This window comes from Miscanthus floridulus, chromosome 1 (assembly GCF_019320115.1).
Source record: "Miscanthus floridulus cultivar M001 chromosome 1, ASM1932011v1, whole genome shotgun sequence".
In the NCBI taxonomy this organism is placed as follows: domain Eukaryota; kingdom Viridiplantae; phylum Streptophyta; class Magnoliopsida; order Poales; family Poaceae; genus Miscanthus; species Miscanthus floridulus.
This window is the reverse complement of record NC_089580.1, coordinates 171,121,981-171,143,561: the sequence shown is the minus strand read 5'-3', so window position 1 is coordinate 171,143,561 and position 21,581 is coordinate 171,121,981. Positions and strand designations below refer to the sequence as shown.

Genomic DNA, 21,581 nt, shown 5'->3' with positions numbered 1-21,581 from the left:
TTCATGAGATGGCCATAAAATAACTTTTGTTCCTTATATAATCCTCAACAACTTTGCTTTAGGTTGCTCAGACATGCAAACATCCTAAGCTACACTTTTAAAACAGTCAAACACAGGAGCTCTAGGGGTCCAATTTGGTCAACCATGACTTGTAAACTTAATTAGTTAAAATGATCCACATGAACATTGTTCCTAATGACATTCTAGGTGTAACTAAGTTACTTAGGATGATTATTAACCACACCACACATTGGTCACACAAGGATCAAGCAAGGTATGTACTGAAACAATGAAAAACACAAGAAATGTTGCAAATGTTTCATGTGCTATAAGTTCATGAATGGATGCATGATGCTCGTGTTCATGAAATGCAGTGCAAATGTGGAAGCTAAACACCAGGGGTGTTACACTTTCACCATAGAAGAGCTGCTAGAAGAATTAGAAAAGGTTAGAGATGTTAGAGTAGGACAGAAAAGGAAGCGTTCAGGGAATTGTGTGCCAATTTAGGGTAGAAGGATTTGTTTGTGGGACTTACCATATTGGCCATCTCTAAAGCTTAGACACAATCTTGATGTCATGCATATTGAAAAAAATGTGTGTGAAAGCCTCCTTGGTACCATTCTGTACATAAAAGGGAGGTCAAAGGACACAGTTAATGCAAGGCTTGATCTGGTTGATTTGAAAATTAGAAAGGAGTTGTAATTACATCATAGTGGAGATTCATATGACATGCCCAAAGCTCAATATACGTTGTCCAAGTCAAAGAAGATTGAATTTTGTAATTTCTTAAAGGAGGCCAAGTTTCTAGATGGATATGCTTCAAATATACAAAGATGCTTAAATGCTGACTCAATCAAGTGGCAAGGCCTGAAAACTAATGACTGCCACATTCTGTTGCAAAGGATTATACCTGCTGGGGTGAGAGGGCTGTTGGATGATGATATATATCAAACACTTGTTGAGTTTAGCAAATTTTTTAAGGAATTGTGCAACCAAAAACTTATCAAAGATGTCTTGGCTCAAATGAAGACTAAAATACATGTCATATTGTGCAAGCTTGAGAAAATCTCCCCCTACTTTTTTTGATGTCATGGTTCACCTTGCTGTCCACTTGCCTGATGAGTCCATCCTCCATGGGCCTATGCAGTTCGGGTGGATGTACCTGTTGACACCATTTATTGCACGTGTCAAAATGATCAGAGTGGGCTAATTGGTAGGAGGAAAGTTACTGTATACGCTGACAGTCAATGAAAATCAGCTTGTAAAGATGGTTGTCGATGAATGGTGGTGATCGATGGAAAGGTTGATTTAGACTCGGGCGTTGCCGATAAGGTTGGAGATGTTATTGTCGATGCCGATGAAGGAAGGCTTGAAAACTACTGCCGATGAAACAGGAAGTATGCCGATGGAAAGGAGGTCGGTGAGAATTCCATCGTAATTGAGGCGGATAGGGAAATAGATAGGAGTTGATTTCCTTTTGTATATTTGTTAGAGTATGATTCATGTAAGAGTCACATGTTTCCTTAGATATGGACTTGGTGTCCTAGTCGTATTTGGTTATGTCTCTTTAGATCAGGGTATAAATATAGATTGAGGGGCAATGTAATATAAATCAATCAATATCAAAACCAATTTTTACTCCTATTTGCATCTACTTACTTTTTGGCGACTTTGTCAATTTGCATATTTTTCCTTTTTATGAGTTCTCATTGATTCAGCGAGTTGCATCGCTTCAGTGCGACCTTCGGCGATTCTCGAGTTCCACGTGAGTATCTCTTGGCCGTGACTTCCAGGCATATCGCTGTTGTCAGGACCAAAGTGCTCGTATCTTCATCCTTGTCGATTAACAGGTCAAATCGACTGGCACACTTTGGATATCAATTCGGGTATTAGCCCTTTGTGTTTGCAGATCCACTTTTGCATCAACACATCTTTTGGCACGCTCGGTGGGACAAATCAATCCGATCAATATGTTCAATCCCGAGATCAATTCAGGGAACATTATCGCGGTATCAGAAGAAGATCTTAAGGAAGAGCAGAGGCAGGCTATGGAAAAGGCTGTAGAAGAATACAGGCAGCTTTGTCTGAAATTGTTTAGCCTGAACAAGAGTGGACAAGTCATCTAGAAGCAAGATTTGCCATTGCCTCGGCAGGTTACCTTTGACTCCAATCCTGGTAAGCTTCAAGAGATGGTTAATTCTGCAGTAAATCATGCTTTGATTAATCATTCCAATGTGCTATCCAATACTGTTCATAATGCTATGGTTTGAACTCTCAAAGAAGGACAAGCGTCACCGCATTATGTTGGGCCTGCCTATCACCAACCAGAGCTAGCATCTGTCAATACTCCATCGGCTCCCTCGGTCGTTGTGGGTATAGAAGTTACTTCTCCTCCAGTATCGGCAGGCTTACCTAATATTCAATCTACACTGATACGATCAGATCCGGTACTACCAGGAGGACAAGTTCAGCTTAATACAGATCTATCGGCATCAGCTATGTCAGGTCCTGTGTCTCAGAATAGCCAGATTCCTGCTAATTGGTGGGGATATGGTATGCCTCCAGAGTCATCTGCTTTCAATCCTGGGTTATCTCAAGTGTTTGATGCAGTAGGAAAAGCTCCTATACCATCAGCTGTTTCGCCGATGGCTCAAGTGCCTCAATATGCCATAGCAACTACTGTGCAACCAACTCCAGGAGGTTTCTAGATGTCTTTGGTTCAAACACCCAATTCAAGTCCATCGGCAAGCTTACTACCGATGCAGCAGAAAGCCCCTGCTATGAGTCAAACTGGGGTTCAGTTCATGCCTCAAGCTGGTTATAATTATCCAACAATATCAGCAAATTACCAGCCATCGGTAAGTTTTGTACCGATGAGTTCTAATAGTGGTTGGTCAGGACAGTTACCTGTTCAACATACAGTTTAGCAAAATCAGCAGGTTGCAGGGATTCAACAAGGTCATATGCAAGCTAGTTTCCAGAATCAAGCATCGGTAGCTCAGTCGATGAATCCTTTCCAACAGGTTAATGGACCACAAGTAACGGCAAATATGCCGATTGCTAGAGATCGTGGGCCACAAAGATATGTGGAGGGATATCAGCAGGCACCTCTGGTAGAAATTCAGCCAGTTCATCAGTAGGAGGCTGATGCTTTTTGGGCCGATAAGATAGCAGAAATTATGAAGGATCAGTTTGGGATAAAGCCCAAGGTTAATACTTATTCTTATCAGACTCCATACCCTCCTGCATATGATTTAATTCCTCTCCCAAATCGGTACAAAGTACCAAATTTCACTAAATTCTCTAGGCAAGATGAAACATCAACAATGGAACACGTTAATCGCTTCATTATTCAATGTGGAGAGGCAGCTAGCAGAGATGAATTAAGAGTTCGATTATTTTCATCATCTTTGTCTGGATCGGCATTTACATGGTTCATTTCATTACCACCAAATTCTATTATTACTTGGGTTGATCTAGAAAAACAATTTCATAAGTATTTCTTTGCTGGAATCCATGAAAAGAAGCTTACCGATTTAGTAAAATTGAGACAGCGTAATGATGAATTGGTAAAAAGCTTTGTGCAAAGGCTACGAGATGTAAAAAATAAGTGCTACAGCCTAGTGCTGGATGATTGGCAGCTTGCCGATCTGGCTTTCCAAGGGTTATTGCCACATCTTAAAGACAGATATGCTTCTCAGGAGTTTGAAAGCCTCAGTCATCTTGTACAAAGGATCTCTGATCAAGATACTAGGGTTTTTGAACCTAAAAAGAATTGGAGTAAAAAAGTATCATTTGTTGAAGAAGTAGGAGATTCTGATTCTGATGAAGAACCAGTTATCGGCTTAGCTGAGTGGGTTAAGAATAAAAAGCCGATATCTTGTCCCTTTGGTCAGAAAGAGCCAGAAAAGTTTACCTTTGATATCACCAAGGCCGACAAGATATTTGATCTTCTGCTTCAAGAGGGCCAAATTAAGCTGTCACCTAATCATATGATCCCATCGGCAGAAGAGTTGAAGAAGATCTTGTACTACAAATGGCACAATGCAACTTCACACAGTACAAATGAGTGCAAGGTGTTCAGGCAACAGTTACAATCGGCTATTGAATCTTGGAGAATTAAGTTTGGTACTTCCAAGGCCCAGAAGCCGATGAAAATTGATCAACACCCTTTTTCAGCAAATATGTTGGAGGCCAAAGGGAAGACCAAGGTATTGATGTCAGAGGCTACTGAGAAAAATGCATCAGTGGATCCCCAACATCGGATAACTATCGATGATGCAAAAAGTAAGGGTTTGCTAGGAGAAAGCAGTAGTTCCAAAAACCCTCCTCGACCTGGCATTGTGATTACCCATCGAAGGTAGCAGGAGGGTTGGCATCAGCGTAAGGACCGATATAAGCAACAGCAAGAAGAGAGACGTCGGGAAGAATGGTATCGGCATAAAGATCATTGGAGGTGCCTGTTTTTCATCCATTGCTGGGAAGAAGGTATTAAATTACCAACTGTTGAAAATTGCCCTGAGTGCAATGGTTATTATGGGGTCAATCAGTCAGAAAGGAGGTTTCAACCTGGCAATCAGGGTTTATTTATCAATGAGCCGATTAGAGGCAGAGCATCAGTGCATGATCGGCTGGGGGGCAGACTTAGTGTACATGAAAGGCTTGGTAAACGCGCTGGATATTTTCCAAGGAATCAAGAGGAGCTTGAGGAGATGGCAAACGCAAGAGTTCTCGATGAAGAAATATTCTACAGGGACCCTAATATATGCCGTGTAGAATCAACTGGGACCTGTTATCAGTTGGTTTGGAAAACCAAGTTTCCTCGATGGTGCCCGGAGGGTCTGACAAAGACATAGAAAAGGAGGATGCAACGTGAGCATCAGGAGGATTTATACCAAGAGGAAAATTCCTCCAATGAGAGGTCCGGTCATCAGCAGTGGCAGGTAAAACACAAAAATAAGGGTCCATCGGCAGATGTTAATATGGTATTCATGTTGCCGATGGAGTTTTTGGCAGTATCTGATAATGAGGAAGAAGTTGTTCTCTCTGATCAAGTAGCTCAATTGACACTAGATCCAATGATGGCTGTTTTTGAGAAACCTACCGATGACGAGAGACAGCATCTTAAGGCTTTATTTATGAAAGGCAGAGTTGATGGGCAGCCTGTATCTAAGATACTTATCGACGGAGGGGCTGCGATTAATATTATGCCTTATGTGATGTATCAGAAACTTGGTAAGAGAGATCAAGACTTGACCAAAACCGATATGATGCTGAAGGATTTTGAAGGCAATGTGTCACCGGCTAAAGGGGCAGTATGCGTTGAATTGACCTTCGGCAGCAAAACCTTACCGACGACGTTCTTTGTTATTAATGGCAAGGGTGCATATAATCTACTTCTAGGGAGGGATTGGATTCATGCTAATTGTTGTGTTCCTTCTACAATGCATCAATGCCTCATATAGTGGATTGGGGATAAGATTGAGTTTGTCCCTGGTGATTCTTCTTATATCATCGCATCGGCAGAATCAGATACTTATGAGCGAACTAAATGCATATCAGGAGAAGTTTGGGAAAAAGAGTTCCTTAGAGTTGTTGATTATGAAATTCCACCGATCCAAGCAGTCGGTTCTGAAGAAGAGTTTTAATGGATAGGTTTGCCGATGATGGAAAATTAGGTCAAGGGTTCACATCGGCAGATGATTTAGTAGAAGTAGATATTGGTGATGGCGATTGGCCAAGACCTACTTTTATTAGTGCTAAGTTAGATTCCAAGTGTAAGCAGCAAATAACTGATTTGTTAAAAGAGTATAAAGATTGTTTTGCTTGGGATTATACTGAGATGCCTGGATTAGACCGATCGATAGTTGAACATCGGTTACCTATCAAATCTAGATTTCGGCCACATCAGCAGCCAGCGCGTCGATGCAACCCTAATATACTTCCTGACATTAAGGCCAAAATAACTAAATTAATTGAGGCAAAGTTTATTCGGCAGTGTTGATATGCAGAGTGGATCTCTAATGTGATTCCTGTTTATAAGAAAAATGGAAAACTTCGTGTTTGTATTGATTTCAGGAATCTCAACAAAGCCACACCAATGGATGGCTATCCAATGCCGATTGCTGATTTGTTGATTGATGCTGTAGCCGGACATCAAATTATCAGCTTCATGGATGGTAATGCAGGTTATAATCAAATATTCATGGCTGAAGAAGATATTCCCAAGACTGCTTTCAGATGTCCAGGTCATGTAGGGTTGTTTGAGTGGATAGTCATGATGTTTGGTTTGAAAAATGCCGGTGCTACTTATCAAAGAGCTATGAACTTTATTTTTCATGAATACATCGGTACATTAGTGGAGATCTACATTGATGATGTAGTGATTAAGTCTAGAGATATCACAAAACATCTAGCCGATCTACGAAAGATACTGGAGTGCACAAGGAAGCATGGATTGAAGATGAATCATAATAAATGTGCATTTGGTGTATCGGCAGGTCAATTCTTGGGTTTTATGGTGCATCAGCGGGGCATCGAAATTAGTGGGAAGTCTATTGATACAATTAACAAGGTGGTTGCTCCTACCAATAAAACTAAATTGCAATCTTTGATTGGTAAGATTAATTTCATTAGAAGATTCATATCTAATATGTCGGGTAAGATCAAGGCTTTCAGTCCATTACTTAAATTGAAAGCCAATCAGAAATTTGTATGGGGAGCTGAGCAACAGTTAGCCCTAGATGAAATTAAGAAATATTTAACAAATCCTCCAGTGCTAGTTCCACCTCAACACGGGAAACCTTTCAGGTTGTATTTGTCAACTGATGATACCGTTATCGGTTCAGCTCTTATTCAAGAATTTGAAGGAAAAGAACGTGTTATTTATTATTTGAGCAGAAGATTAGTGGATGCTGAGACAAGGTATTCGGTCATCGAAAAATTATGTCTGTGTTTATACTTTTCTTGTGTCAAATTAAGACATTATTTGTTATCTGCCGAATGTACGGTCATATGCGAAGACGACGTAGTCAAGTATATGCTGTCGATGCCGATATTAAGTGGTAGAATCGGCAAGTGGATTTTAGCATTATCAGAATTTGAACTACGTTACAAATCGACTAAGGCAGTTAAGGGGTAGGTTATGACTGATTTTGTCACTCAGCATTGTAATACAGTGGACTCTCTGGAGGTTGCTCCTTGGACACTTTTCTTCGATGGGTCCACATGTGGTGAAGGAGCAGGTATCGGCATTGTGTTGATTTCACCTCAAGGAAGGAAGTATGAGTTTTAATTGCCGATTGTTGCTACATCGACAAACAATCAGGCTGAATACCAAGCCTTGATAAAAGGGTTAGAATTGCTGAAGGAGATACGTGCCGATGCTGTTGAAATCTTTGGTGATTCTATGCTAGTTATAAATCAATTAGCTGGGATTTATGAATGTCGAAGTGAAGTTTTTAATTTTGTATTATGAAAGATGTTTGTAATTGTTGAAAGGGTTTAGAGATTTTCGTCTTGAACATATTTCTCGACTGCATAATGAAGAGGCTAATCGACTAGCTCAGCATGCTTCAGGGTATCAGCCTATTCAGGAAGTGCTAACATCGGCAGTCGATACCGATGACTGGAGAAAGGAGATTGTCGATTATTTAAAGGATCCATATAAAAAGGTTGAAATACATATAAGGTTCCAAGCTACCAAGTATGTGCTCCTCGATGATGAATTATATTATCGAACTATAGATGGAGTTTTACTCAGATGTGTTAGCAGTGATGAATCAAAAAGCTTGATGGATGAAATTCATGAAGGAGTGTGTGGAGCGCATCAATCGACTTTCAAGATAAAGTGGATGATCAGAAGGAATGGATACTATTGGCTGATTATTCTTGAAGATTGTTTTAAATATTCTAAAGGATGTCAGGGGTGTTAAAAGTTTGGTAATATTCAAAGAGCGCCTGCATCGGCTATGAACCCTATAATTAAACCTTGGCCGTTCTGGAGATGGGCTATCGATCTCATCGGTCAGATTTATCCGCCATCTAGCAAAGAACATAAATTTATTCTGGTTGCTACCGATTATTTCACAAAATGGGTTGAGGCAATTCCTTTAAAAAAGGTGACATCGGCTAATATGATCGATTTTGTGAAAGAGCATATTGTTTACTGATTTGGTATTCCTCAAACTATCACTACCGATCAGGGTACTATGTTTACATCGGGAGAATTTGATGAGTTTGCTGTAGGTATGGGAATTAAAGTTTTAAATTCTTCTCCATATTATGCTCAAGCTAATGGTCAGGCCGAGGCTTCTAACAAAGGGATCATCAAACTCATTAAGCGCAAAATTAAAGAAAATCCTAAGAGGTGGCATACAGTATTAAATGAAGCCTTGTGGTCATATCGGATGTCATGTCATGGTGCAACCAAAGTAACGCTCTATTAGTTAGTATATGGACACGGCACAGTATTGCCTTGGGAAATTAAAACTGGCTCTAGGCGAATACGTTCTCAAAATCAGCTGATAGCCGATGATTATGATACTCTTATGAAGGATGAGTTGGAAGATGTGGCAGGTCATCGGTTAAGGGCTTTAGTTAGCATCGAAGAAAATAAGAAAAGAGTAGCCAGATGGTATGACAAAAAGGTGAAGGTAAAGGAGTTTGCCGATGGAGATCTGGTCTGGAAATTGATTTTACCAATTGGGACTAAAAGTTCAAAGTTTGGAAAGTGGTCTCCTAATTGGGAAGGTCCATATCGGATAAATCAGTCTGTTCCTGGTAGGGAACATATCTAGTGCAAACCAACCTCTCCGTGCAAATCGTGCAAACCAACTACGGGGGAGAGGTGGGAGGGGGGATTTGCAAAAGTGTGATTAGGAGCGGGCGTAATTACACTTTTGCAAATCCCCCCTCCCACCTCTCCCCCGCAGTTGGTTTGCACAGTTTGCACAGAGGGAACATATCTAGTGCAAACCAACCTCTCCGTGCAAACCGTGCAAACCAACTGTGGGGGAGAGGTGGGAGGGGGGATTTACAAATCTGACCGATGAGATCGATCGCCCATCTGGTCATGAGAAAGACCATTGTAGAAGCTTTGGAAGAATCTGCCGATCTGGTCTTCATTGGCCTCTGTTCCAGGGAGGACAATTATGGCTTCACCAAAATTGAGGGGTGAGCATGTTGCTGATTCCTCATCCCCAAGCACGTGGTCTTCAACAATTTCTCGTGGGAATTGTTGGGCAAAGAAGTCCCATTGCAAATGTTTGTGCATATGGGCATTCAGCCACATGTTGATAAACCACCACGGGCCTCCTAAGTTGCCGATGGGTTCACCAAGCAAAAGTTTCTGAGACACTTGATGAAGAAGATGATAAGTGGAGCTCAGAAGGTATCGGCCAAGAGGGAACCTTACACCATTAGCCAAGAGTTCAGCCGCGGGGAGGAAGGCGTTGGTTGGTCCTACTGATCGACCATAGAAGATAAATTTTTCTAACCACATATTCAAGAATGTGGCATGTTCCATCTGGTTAACTGTCCCGGTCCTCTGGCATTCTTGAATGTATCCCATCCAACCGCTGATGTTGCGGGTATTCACCCTATATTCAGATTTTTTGCCATAGATGGAGCCTTCATCGGCAGTTGAAATGTCCAAGCCAGTGAGCATGTAGACATCGGCAAGTGTGGGAGTAGCGGGGCCATGTCCAAACATAAAAGTGTTTGTTATGTCTGACCAGAAGTAAGCAGCTGCAATCATCATTGACTCGTTCTTTTGCATATTGGCAATGGATAGCCTAATGCATTGGTCTAGCTTCCGTTCTGCCTAGTGTACTTGCATCAACCTGTTGACCCTCAAGTACCAATCTTTCCAACCTTTGGTGGTTTTGGGCCAAGATCGGAATGTATCTTTCCATAAATTCAGAGAGAAATTTTGGGCTCTAAAAGGGATTCTGTTAACCTCTGCATTAATCAGATCAGTTGGATCTGGGTTGCCCATTGGTCCTAGGCATTGGAAATGCAGCTGATCGGTTGGAATAACTAATTTGTTGCGAAGTTCCTAAGTTTAGAGGATCCGAAGAACAAAGAAAAAGAGAAAAAATTACCAACTGTATGAACTCGCAAAGACCAGAGGAATCGAGGTAAAAAGTAATGGAAGTAGAACGAACCGCAGGGACGTTGAAGTTGATTGCCATTATCTTGAGGTAGATGGGGGCACAAGCTAGAGACTTGAGGTTAATGCTGGGGAAAAGTTCTTGTTGGTTGAGGTCGCGCAATTGTTCGTCGGAGTCGCCGCCGGAAAGAGAGAATGCCAAAGATTGGAGTCTGAGGGTAGAAGATGAGCGTTCCGGAGAAATCTATTTATAAGCCGCTTGGAGTAGGGGTATTCTGGACTTGTCTCTATGCCGCGCGCATGTGGGTCGAGGTGGTTCAGATGGATATGGTAACTATTCGCATGATAATCAAGGGATTGTACAGATGATTTGATGGCAAGTAATCATGACTTGGAAGAGATCTCGGTACAGGATATTTTAATTCTGAAAATGGCGGCATTATTATGTTAGGATCTTGCCGATGGATTATTGTTTTGGTATCTTAACCATAATCAGGGCAAGAGTGGTTGGAAATTGTGCGATATTTACTGAGGTGCGTGAATCAGGACTAGATTTGATTAGATTTGATAACAGATCAAGTTTTGGCTTGGAGGATGAGTTACGGTAATTGGGCGAAGGCAAACGTTATCTGGAGTAAATTTCGGAGCATTAATGGTTTTATACTCTGAAATTGGGGGCATGTGTTGACACCGTTTTTTGCACGTGTCAAAATGATCAGAGTGGGCTAATCGGCAGGAGAAAAGTTACTGTATACACTGACAGTTGATGAAAATCAGCTTGTAAAGATGGTTGTCGATGAATGGTGGTGATCGATGGAAAGGTTGATTTAGACTCGGGCGTTGCCGATAAGGTTGGAGATGTTATTGTCGATGCCGATGAAGGAAGGCTTGAAAACTACTGCTGATGAAACAGGAAGTATGCCGATGGAAAGGAGGTCGGTGAGAATTCCATCGTAATTGAGGCAGATAGGGAAATAGATAGGAGTTGATTTCCTTTTCTATATTTGTTAGAGTATGATTCATGTAAGAGTCACGTGTTTCCTTAGATATGGACTTGGTGTCCTAGTCATATTTGGTTATGTCTCTTTAGATCAGGGTATAAATATAGATTGAGGGGCAATGTAATATAAATCAATCAATATCAAAACCAATTTTTACTCCTATTTGCATCTACTTACTTTTCTGCGACTTCGTCAATTTGCATATTTTTTCCTTTTTATGAGTTCTCATTGATTCGGCGAGTTGCATCGCTTCAGTGCGACCTTCGGTGATTCTCGAGTTCCGCGTGAGTACCTCTTGGCCGTGACTTCCGGGCGTATCGCTGTTGTCAGGACCAAAGTGCTCGTATCTTCATCCTTGTCGATTAACAGGTCAAATCGACTAGCACGCTTTGGATATCGATTCGGGTATTAGCCCTTTGTGTTTGTAGATCCACTTTTGCATCAACAGTACCCAATTGAATGACGCTTGTATACTTTGAAGAGGTCTATTAGGAACAAGGCACGCCTAGAAGGCTCAATTGTAGAGGCTTATGTGGTAGATGAAGCCCTCACATTTTGCTCGAGATATATGGATGATGTAGAGACAAGGTTTAATCGACTCCCAAGAAATGTTGGATTTTCATATCAATCAGCCTATATTGCTGATGTTTTTGGGCACAGTGTCAATCTTATTGGTGCATGTGATCTTTCCTACTCTGAGGAACTTGATAAGTTGGTTTGGTATGTTCTCCATAATTGTGATCATGCCAAGAAGTACATAAAGTATGTTCTTAAATCTATATTTTGTATATTACATCTGTTTCTTAATGATTTTAAGATTAGCAACTTACTGATTTTTTTTATTTTTGAGTTATAGAATGTTTGAAGATGAATTAACAATAGTAGGGGTGGCTGCTGCAGATCTTGAAAGAAGGACATGGTAGGGATTTGGGAGTTGGTTCAGGAATTATGTTAGTATCTTATTGTTATCCTAAATTTTTAGTTATCTTGTATATAATTATTTTGGCGCTAAGACATTCCCTTTGCAGGTGTGGAGGTTGAAGGCATCAGAGGAGGTAGATGATGATATATTTGCTCTAGCTTGTGGCCCTGACCTTAGAGTAAGATCATACTCCACATGTGTTGTCAATGGTGTGTGGTACTGCACCGTCGAGCGTGACAAAAACAAGAAGACACAAAACTCTAGGGTGGCCTGTGCAGGTGCATACAGAAGTGAGATGATTGATTTTTATGGTACATTGAATGAGATTATTGAGTTACAGTACAACACCAAGGATGATGGTACAAAAAGAACTATTGTTGTTTTTAAATGTGGCTGGTATAAATTGGATGGTAAGCATACTGCAGTAAGGGATGATGGATTTTGTAAAAGCATCAATATTGGTAGCTTGTGGTACAAGAAAGACTATTTTATTTTGGCAACTCAAGCTACATAGGTTTTCTATTTGCCAGATATTAAGAATGGAACGAATTGGCGGATCGTCTAGACATTTAAGCATCGTCATTTGTACAATGTGTCTGAAATAGACGGTGTCGTATCCACTGCTGCACCCTATCAAGAGCAGACATGTGCTGTGGACACTGGTAGAAGACCAGAAGTTTCTGAGATGTTACATGACATGCCTTTGAATAGGGCTAATGAGGCTAGCCCTCTTGTTGATGCTGCTGAGGTTGCTCGACTTACAAAGGAAAATCAATCAAAGACTATTAGTGAAGATGAAGAGGGTGATGAGGTAGAGGATTACACACTGATGGAGTACTAGAGTGAAGAAGAAGATGTCCCTATTGAAGTAGATAGCGACGATGAGTAGTTTCTGTACTAGTGATCTGATCATTTGTCATGTATTATTATTATAATATTTCCCCTGTTTAGTAATAGAGTTAAGAACCCATATTTGGAAACAACAAGACATTTTTGTTTGGATTTATGACTATATTATGTCTATAATTTCCTTGTTTAGTATTGCAAGCTGCCCCTATTTGGATTATGACCATTTCTGTTTTCATCATGTAATCCACACAGTTTTTGCACACATGTACTCCAGTTCAAGTGAGAAAAGGTACAGATTTTGCAAGTTTGAAGACCAAATTTCATTATACAGATAAAATAACAAATTTTAGCAAGTAAAATAAATTTAAAGAAAAGAATATCATTTCGTTACACAACATCCTTTTGGCCGAGAGAATTTTGAAGACAGAGTGGTGATAAACTAAGGAGTAGAATTTGGCCGAGATTTTGACCAAATTTCATACCTTTTTGAATTTCAAAGAAATTTTGTCAAAATTTCAAGAATTTCTGTCATTTCATATTCTTAAATATAGGACATACACAATATCTTGATGTACATTTGGTGCTTACTATGTAGTCACTACAAAATCACTCTATTTTCGTATAATCATCCTAACTTGGAATGGAGTTGGTTATCGATGTAGAACATCTTATGCGATTACTAGACATGCATTGGGTAGTCACCCTAATTTCGATTGAGATCTAGCTAGCTAGCTAGAGATGAACCTCTAGGAATTTAATTGGTACAAGTTATTTGGTACTTACTATATATAAAATCAACACCAAATCACCCTAAGAAAGATACATTTGAGTCGAACACTTCTAAAATCATCAACGATTACTATAGGTTATGTGACACCTACCACAAAGTCAAATGTGGCCGGTGGAGAAATATAAGCAATAGCTGATTGATGTGTAGAGTATGATATGTTCAAGGAGTACTATATATACAGACATCAATGGCTAGTCACCAAAAAATCAGCCTTATATAGCATAACACGATGGAGTTGATTGATCTACGTAGGTAGAGAACCTTTAGGGATTAGTACAAGTTATTTGGTACTGACTATATATACATAATCACCACCAAAACCCTATAAGCAAGATACGTTCGAGGCGAACACTTCTCAAATCATTAACGATCACTATAGGTCATGTGGCACATACCACAAAGTAAAATGTAGCCTTTGTAGAAATACATGTGAGAGCTCCAAAGTTATATAGATTATTGGGCTTAATATGTGCTATTAAGTACTATTACTTGTCATAAGAGGGGGTAGTAGTGATTTATTTACATTACCAGCCTAAACAATTTATTTGACCAAATTTATACAATTAATACCAAGCAAGTTTATATAGTAATCCAAATTTGGTTATTACCGTGCACTATTTTAATATCTTGATAGCTACAAAAAATATATAAGGCCCATTTCAAGAAAAAAAGAAGCACCCTGAATGTTTCGGCGGGCATTCTAAACAGTGTAGGCATGTACCCTGAAATTTTTGCTAGTAGCGGCCTTCCCCACTCCACAATTTGGCAAGCGAATTTACCAATCTGGCCCACCCGCCTAGACAACACTCCATCACACAAAGGAAATGATGAGGCAATTTTGGTAATATTGCAGCACCCTATCTAATCGAGCTCCACCGTCTTGCAGGCAACACCACCCCCAAATCCCCCCAATCCTCCAAATCTCGCCCCAGAACCCTATGCCCCACCATCTGTCGTCCCGCAACCAGTGGCCCCATCGTCTGTCGTCCCACAGCCACCACCGCTCTGCCATCCCGCAGCCACCGCTTCCTCTTCTCCTGGAGTACCTATAGAAATGTTGATGTCACCAAAGAAGAGGGGCAGAAAACTAGTGAAGAGGCCACAGATGGGAAACCAATTTGCAGGCAAAGTGTCTCTCCTGCATCCTTATTTTCGATGATCTTGCTTACACAGTATCGGGTCACCTAGATATGCTCCTATGAACCCTATCTGAGTGATAATGTCTACAGGTGATTAGAACCCTATCTGAGTTTAAGATGCCTGTGTTTCTTGGTTCAGAGAGTCTGATTGCCATGGTGGGTTCAAGGTTGGTGGGGTGGTGCTATGTTTCTTAACATCCTTGTTCCTGCCACCATCTTTTAGTGCTATTAGTTTTCTTTGCTGCCTCTTAGATCAGGCTGTACTTGGTGGTGTAGTGAAATGCGAAAGAAGCAAAGTGCTGAGGAAGGTTGCTTTGATTTCTTTTTTCTTCCAAAGATATGCTCTGTCTGATTGGTATATATGATGGGTGCCAATTTTTTTTATGTGAAGGGAAAATAAAAATAAGATGTCCTTGTATAGATTAAGATATGTATAGCAAGTAGCAGAGGATCCTTGTATAGATTAAGGACTGCTGCTTGTGGCCTTGCTGATGTGAACTGGATGTTAAAAATGTTTTGTCTGGTTGTGAACTGGTTGCTGATGTGAACTGGATGCTTAAATATGTCGCTAATTTTCTCTTTATTCCTTCTTAATGCAGATCCTCCGCTTACTGACTATGAACTTCAATGGATGAGAAAGAGTTTCCGCAACAACGCAAAGATGCGGCAACTAGGACTTCCTATACTAGCTAGACTTTTTGCAAACACTAGGATTTCCCTAGAAATCCAGTAGCAGAAGGAAACAGAAAACTCTGCTTCAGAGTAAATGGTGAGGATGAGCCTAACAACCATGGCCATCTAAGTGATTGAAAGGGTCAAGATGGCGACTAGAGAGGGGTGAATAGTTCTTTTTAAAACATAATCACGTTGGCTAACCAAAACAAGTGTGGAATTAAACTATCGGTCTGGCCAAGACTACACCCCTCTATCTATGTTCACTAGCACCTTGCAAAGATACTAATCAAGCAACAAAGGTGCCAGGCTAGCTAGAGCTCTCCTAACCAAATCTAGAAGCAAGGTCACACAAACCTATGCCACTAGTACTTTAAGCTACGAGGGAGCTCCTACACATGCTAGTAAGCAAAAGCACAAAGCCACCTAAGCTCACTAGCAATGCTCAATAATAAGGCAACCAATGCCAAATTAGAGAGCGCAATTACTTAGCTACACAAACTAAGCAATATGACTAACAAGGTTACACAAACCAAATTAGCCACCCAAGGGAGCTACTTCTATGCTACACAAGCAAGAAGGTAACTAGCAAGCTACACAAGCTAACTAAATCGCAAGCTTGTGTAATGGAGATGCAAACCAACAGGAAGAACAAGGTTGACACGATGATTTTTCTCCCAAGGTTCACGTGTTTGCCAACATGCTAGTCCCTATTGTGTCGACCGCTCACTTGGTGGTTCGACAGCTAATTGGCATCACCCGCCAAGCCCGCATGTTGGGCGCCGCAAGAACCTACCCCAGAAGTGAGGGTAGCTCAATGACACTCTTTACTAAAGTTGCTCTTCGTGGCTCCCGCGGGGCGAGCACAATGCCCCTCACAAAGCACTTCTCTAGAGCGTCGCACAAGCTTCTTGTGGGCTTCGACGGAGACCACCACCAAGCCATCTAGGAGGTGGCAACCTCTAAGAGTAACAAGAACCACTAGCTTGCAACTCGATCACCTAGTGCCACTCGATGCAACCTCATGATGCAATCGCACTAGAATCGCTCGCTCACACAATCGAATGATCACTATCAAGTATGTGTGAGATGGAGGGCTCCTAAGCACTCTCAAACATGGACACAAAGTCCCCCAAGCTGCTCAGCTATAGCCATGGCCGAAGGCCACTTCTATTTATAGTCCTAAGGGCTAAACTAGCCATTACCCCTTCACTGGGCAAAAATCGGGCTGACCGGACGCTCCGGTCGTGTTGACTGGACGCTGGACCTTAGTGTCCGGTCGCCCGATGACAGCCACATGTCACCTGCGTTCAATGGCATTCTTTCGATCTCAAGAGTCATCTTCTGACCAGATGTAGCAGCTTCAACTGACCGGACGCTAGACCTTCAGCGTCTAGTCATTTACAGTAAGGTACCGACCCTGACCGAACGCGTCCGGTCGGACGTGATCGAACGCAACCCTAGTGTTTGGTCACTCTCCAATGACACTGCTTCATCCGACAATAGGACTAGACACTACCTATGTCATCACACGTCACCTTGATTGGACACACCCTATCAGCGTCCGGTCACTTCCAGCGCCAGTGTCCGATCGAAGACCGACGCCTGCCCACTGACTGCCACTACTGACCGGACGCTGGAACCCAGTGTCTGGTCACTACGTGACCAGTGTCCGGTCCACTCTGTGGGACCTTTCTCATCTCCGTTTCTTCACCGAGTTGATCCACATCAACTCTAACTTCATCTCCTTTGTAAATGTGCCAACACCACCAAGTGTACACCACCATGTGTATGTGTGTTAGCTTTTCACAATCATTTCCCAAAGGGTTAGCCACTCAACTAGTCACGCCACTCAATCCTAGCGACGATGGAAAGTTAGATCACTCAAGTGGCACATAGATGACCGATATGCAAACAAGTTTGCTCCTCTTAATAGTACGAGCATCTATCCTAAACCCGGTCATCAACTTCTCTACACACCTATGACTGGTGAAATGAAATACCCTAGGTTATACCTTTGCCTTGCGCATTCCATTTCATCTCCTCTAATGTTGATGCAACACATGCACCAACATGATCAACAATGATAAGATCCACTTAATATCATCACATGATCATATTGGTTCATCGATCTTGATGTCACTTGCTTTTCACCGTTGCCTTCGTCCATCGGTGCCAAGTCTTGCTCAAGCTTCACCACCACGCGGTCCATCACTCCAAAGCCTCCGACTTGCCCTTCACGCTTGCAACTAGTCTATCAAGCCAAGTCTTGTCTTGATCTTCTCCACCTTAATCACATGACTCAATGTCATGTCTCATGTGCAATGAGCTCCTTCATCATCACATGTGTGAGCTTTGCAACATCTCCAAGCCATTTTCACCTTCATGGCATATGTTGCTCACACATATGTACCTGTGGACTAATCACCTATGTATCTCACATAAACACAATTAGTCCACCTAGGTTGTCACTCAATTACCAAAACCACATAAGGACCTTTCAATCTCCCCGTTTTTGGTAATTGATGACAACTCTACAAAGATATAGACATTAAGCTCTTTTGGATTCATGTTGCTTGCCCAAGCAATTTTACCATGTGAAAATGATTTTGGACAAGTACCACAAACCCGAGATGTTAGTATTAGCTCCCCCTACATATGTGCTAGAGTGTTTGATTTGAAGGTCGCACATATGCATAGATTAAAATTGTGGGAGAGTAATTACTACCAAATGATGCTAAGGTGTATAGAATAAACCTTTGAAGCATGTACCAATCAGAGTTACACCTTTAAGTTCATCCTTAGCACCATGGTTAGCTAGATATCACTTGGAAATAAAAGCACTAGATACCTTATGAGATCAACATTAAAAGCAAGGTACTAGCATTAAAGCATACCAAGTGTCTTGCTATCATCCTATGCATGCTAGTTATTAAATCATCATTCAAGTTCTATAACTAGCATACACCACACAAGCATGCATATTGAATTTGAAAGCTTATGCAATGCAAGCAAGCACATGAATATGCACATATCAAATGCAATCAATCAAAGTTCATGAGCTTGCTCCCCCTACTTGTGTGCTTCTCTTGTCCAAGAATTTTGATCCATCTCTTTTCTTCAATAGTTGCTTCCCTCTTTGTCCATGTCCATGTCCAACCTCTACTTCTTTGAGCTTTTATATCTTATCTCTCCCCCTTGTACAATCTCAATCTCAAAGCTTTCATATCTTTGTACAATCTCTCCTCTTTGTCATCAATTTCCATAAAAGGTGAGCTTCTTATTGATGCAAAGGTATACATTTGGGGTAGATGGTTGATGCTTGAATCTTGCACTTTTGATGGACATTACTTGTTTGTTGGAATGACACCACTTGTAGATACCATTTATAACTTGTACCACTTGTATCTTGTGTAGGGCTTCTTGAGATACCACACATAAGATTTTTGATCTTGATATCATTTTGTGGGACACCTCCCCCTATGTGATATCATGGGTCATCCATTTGATACACTTGAGCTCTTGTAGGTGAGGGATGCATTCTTCATTTGATGATCACTTAAAGTTGAGGATCACTTGTGGAACCATCGTCTTTCATGGTTGATATCATATATAGATGTAATACCACTTGTATGAAGTAGATACCACTTGAAAGAATCTTCTAGTATGGAACCACTTGTTGGATTTATCAATAAAGACCATTTACTTGAACATTTGCTATCTTTATGAGTACCACTTATAGGATATCACTTGTGAGTTGATCTAGACATCATTTGTAGATTCTTGATGAAATACTTGAGTCTAGATACCACTTGAAATAAACAAACTAGATATCCATTTGCATTGTTGTCTTGTGCTTGTACTCTTATCAGTATCATGAGCTTCTATGATTGACTTGAACTAAATTGATTTGCCTAAGCTCCTAAGTCTGGTTTGAACCAATGACAAGCTTCTTCACACCTCTTGCAAGGGTTATCTTGCCAATGTTGTACTTGTCACTTGTTAGCAATCCAAATTGAGTCAAGTACTTGGGTTTACTAGCTCATGAATAAATTCATTTACTAACCACTAGATCAAGTAATCATTCAAACAATAGTGGTAGGCTATGAATTTAAACATTTCATTTGTTATGCATGATCCTATGAAGTATGTACTATATGCACTAACCACATACTAGTAAGGGATGAAATGATCATGCATCATTACAATGATACCTTTGCTATGTTGGAGTAGAGGATAGTCACATAGATTCCAATTCATTACTCCTAATAGCAATGTGAAGTCCAATTATAAGCTTGGTGAAGACCAATAGATACCATGTTGAATTTCATTCTTCACCCATATGAAATGAATACCACTTATGATCAAGTGCACTTTCTTGTTGTGGTTGGCTTGCTTTATCTTTTGATCTTTACTTGCATGAGAATATCAATTTAAGAATACCACTTGAAATATCATGACTAGCTCTCTTTTGGGTGTAGCTTGCTTTTCTTGATCAACCCTTTTGATTGCTTCAACTAAGCATCGCAAATGTTCCTCGGATCACCACTTCCATGTTAGCCTTCCAAGTACCATACTTGGTTCACCTACACATAGGCGGCAAGCCCCTACACTAGGGAGAAGTGACCTCTCTCCAAGAATCATTCTTGATACTCACTTGAAATGACTTGATTGATTGATCCAAGTGATGGACTTAACTTAGGTGAGTAACCTTGATTCCTTATTTAAGTCCTTTTCTTTCTTCTTGTTTAAGTCCTTTTCTTTCTACCAAATGATCTCAAATCATATCTAGAACTTAAATTTCATCTTCAACTTGAGTTTGATCTTGATCTTCATCTTGAGTACCAAAGGTGTGCAAAGTACACTCCACAATCAAATGGCCTTGTACTCATATCTTGTCATGCTTCTAGATCATCTCAAAACCAAACTTAGGTATCTCAAACACTTGTAAACATATTTCCAACTTGAGGACCTTTCAATCAAAGTGACTCTAGATCAATCCAATATTTGTCACTTTCCTGACAGATTTTGTACCCTTCTAAGAAATAAGCATATCTCCCAAAATACAAATCCAAATACCACAAAATTTGGTGGAGTTGTGCATTACTAAGTTATATAGCAGCTGTAAAAATTTGAGCTACATTTGACTTCTAGATTGCTGCCATATATCAATTCTTCCATCACTGCTACATGCTGAAAACTGCTGCACTATAGCTGACAAGATCTACTCCAAAACCAAAGCATTTCTTATCTAATTCTCATGAAAATTGTACAACATCTTATACCATAAGTCTAGGGCATGTACACCAATTTTTATGCCAATCCAATAGGTTTTGGTTACTCAAATATGGCTAAGATCACAGCTAGCTCAGATTCTCAATTATAGGACAGATTTCAACAATTGAGCTATACTTCATCAAATGTGAATCAAACTTGAAACTAACTTGTTTGAATACTTCCATAAGATATATATCTATTCAAACCACTTACTAAAAGTCATCTCATGAATTTATCCAACACAAATCAATCCAAACTTGACTACTAATCAATTATCCATTCAATCATCTCATAGCAAGCAACATTGCATATTTATCCAATTCAATCAACTCATATGCATCCAAATGAAATGATCAACAAGAGATATACCTTGGTTAGCTCATGATTATCCAATTAACAAGCTTCAACTCAATTATTTTCAAGTCATCAAATATATCCAATGAATTACCAACAACTTGAAATTGACACTTGTATGTTGTAGCACATTTGGACTTCACTCAATTTGTCATGGCATTGGGATAATGATCATCACTTAGCAATACTTGGCTCAACTACATGATCAACAAGATGAATATCATTTGAACCAAGCCTCCAATGCCGTTGGTACCTACAAACAATCATCCACTTTTTGATGGTACCCAAACAAGTTTGGGTCCTCTCAAGTTAGGAGCAACATACTTAGGTGTAGCCTTAGTATGAATAGCAGGATGTTTTGCAATTGCAACCAATGAGGTACCATTGCCATCCTTTCTAAGCACATTATTATCACAATTGAAATAGGCTTAGAAATGTCACCTAGGGGATATGAATATGCCATGTG

General features: G+C 40.5%; 2 pseudogenes; both read left to right on the top strand.

Moving 5' to 3' along the window:
- The first annotated feature begins 724 nt into the window (after positions 1 to 724).
- LOC136502106 (uncharacterized) lies at positions 725 to 12,923 on the top strand (annotated as a pseudogene).
- A 2,169-nt stretch (positions 12,924 to 15,092) lies between these two features.
- Positions 15,093 to 21,581, top strand: part of LOC136467123 (uncharacterized) — a 42,501-nt pseudogene continuing 36,012 nt past the window's right edge.